We start from the raw sequence: 2,481 nt of genomic DNA on the forward strand, positions 1-2,481 counted from the left end.
AAGAATTTGATATCGGTCAAATGAGTACGTATAGTTCTGTGACACTTACCACATGCAGATTCATGTAGCCACCACCAAATAGAGAACTATTCCATCTCTATGAAGTCATATAGTCACAGCCATCACACTCCCACATCATACCAAAACCATGACACCCGCTTTTTGTAAAGTAGTATTTCAGAGTAACATTCAAAGTTCATGACCCCTCATCTATAAGTATTTCATCATGTCTTTCCTAAGAATTGAATACTTTCTTATGTAGCTAAAGTGTAATTTTAGAATTCAAGAAGGTTAACTATGATACCCTTATCTAATAAATAGTGCATATTTCGATTTTCCCCGTTGTCCCATACTATCCACTTTATAGCAGTTTTTCTCCCTATCTAGAATCAAAGCTTAAGATCATGAATTTCTCTTAGTTGTTTCTTTAGTCTCTTTTAATGTAGAACACTCCCCCATATTTTTTTCAGTGTCATTCTTGTTTATGCAGTGTTTAAGACCATTGAATGTTCCATGGTTTCAATTTTGGTGATTATTTCCCTGTGATTAGATTTGGGTAATGGTGGGGGGGCAGAACTGTTCCATATGTGCTGTTTTTCTTCCTATCGCAGGCCATCAATTTATCCATTCATTGGTCAGGAGGTGTTCTCTAGTCTCTACATTGTAAAGGCACTTATTTTGTCTCTCTACACATGAACTATAATTCTTAGAATAATATTTTGAGATTGTGTGAATGTATTATTTCCCATGAAATTTTACCTTACAGTATTTGCAGTCATTGATGATTCTTGCCTGAATTAATTATTATATTGTGATTGCCAGTCTAGGAAATTTTGAATTTAAAAGCCTTTCTCCCCCATAGGAATGATTGCTTTCTTGAACCTGTGGCTACTTACTTGTAGAAGAAACTCATTAATGTTAAATTTCGGTGGGCTAATTTGCAATAGCACTACAAGCAGTGAATCTCTCTTGCCCTTCAAGCTGAGGTAGGTGCAGGGGACTCAGAAAGACTTCTGTGGCTGTCATCAGCATGCCGGTCCAGTGCAACGTAAAGCTGGTCAATCTATGTTCTCTGGAGGAGGATATCCACTTCTCACTGGGTCTTGAGCTTGAGCAGGCCTTGCCAGAGGGAGCATTCTTATCCACCACTTTTGTTCTCAACTCAGTGGAGTTCGTGAGAGCCCTGGTACAGGCACAGGAGGTGTCTAGCTACCCCATCTGTGTGGATAACTCGAAAGATCCAGTAACCATCAACTGTGGGCACAGCTTCTGTTGCTCATGCATCAACATGACTTGGAAGGACCTAGGTGATACCTTCCCCTGTCCTGTCTGCCATTTTTGGTTTGGAGACAAGAACATCAGGAGCAAACCCAGCTCAGTCATTTGACTGAAGTTGCTAATTTACTCCAGATCAGAAGGAGCACGTGGAAGGGGCAGGAAGAGAATTCTGTGTGTGAGAAGCACAATCAGTTTCTGACCCTTTTTTGTGGGAAGGACCTAGAGGTTTTATGTACACAGTGCTGTTTCTCAATTCAACACCAGAAACACTACAATTGCCCCATCATGAAAGCTGCCTCTCATCACAGGAAAATTCTAGAATGTACCATTGAGCCCTTGAAGAGTGATATGGAACAAGTTGAAAAAGTGATAACTCTGCAAGCCAGCCAATCAGTTGAACGTGAGAAACCAGGTTAAATGTAGGAGAGAAGAAATAAATTCTGAATGTGAGCAGTTTAGACTGTTTCTACGGAATCGGCAAGAGGATATTCTTAGGCAGATGGAAGATGAAGAGATGGACATTTTAACAAAACTCTGTGAAAACTTTGTAACATTTACAGATCATGCTTTCATATTGAAACATCTGCTGAGGGAGGTAGGGGAATCTTGCCATGACATAAGAACAACCACTCTGCAGATGTGGTTAGACTATCCTTGCAAACTTGTTTGTTCTTTTTATTCATCTATAAACTCTGGCTAATGTTTTTTGTCAACTCAGCCAATTTATAAGCATGAAAGTTACCAGTATGGGAAGACATGGCAAAACTGAGTCCTGATCATTAACTTGTAATGAAATGTTATCTAAAAGAATAATTTGGAATGAGAAATATTAATTCAGGTTATTGACAGTAAGAAGAAATTTGGTGTAATGTCACAAAGTGAAGAAAAAAATACACTCACTGTTAGCTTTTATATATATGTCTAAAAACAAATTCACTCTGAAGTTCAAAAATATAAAATTCCTTTAACACACTCAAGATCATTAACTATGAGTTTCAGTATATCCCTGCACTTCTGGTTCACTTAAGAAAAATCAGAAAATACAGTTTAGTAAAAGAAAAAAAAGAATATTTACTGATAGTCTCACCACACAGAAATAACCATGATAAGCATTTGTTATCATTTTTTAGGACATTTTAAATGTAGATATATAGTCATGCATTGAAAAAAATTGCATACGTAAATTTGCTTTTTTTTAATTTA

At 37.3% G+C, this 2,481-nt stretch overlaps 1 pseudogene; it reads left to right on the forward strand.

The window, feature by feature from the left end:
- The first annotated feature begins 1,030 nt into the window (after positions 1 to 1,030).
- On the forward strand, positions 1,031 to 1,978 carry LOC114902370 (annotated as a pseudogene).
- The last annotated feature ends 503 nt before the right edge of the window (positions 1,979 to 2,481 follow it).

This window comes from Monodon monoceros, unplaced genomic scaffold, assembly GCF_005190385.1.
Source record: "Monodon monoceros isolate NGI ecotype Baffin Bay Population unplaced genomic scaffold, NGI_Narwhal_1 Super_Scaffold_20, whole genome shotgun sequence".
NCBI lineage: Eukaryota > Metazoa > Chordata > Mammalia > Artiodactyla > Monodontidae > Monodon > Monodon monoceros.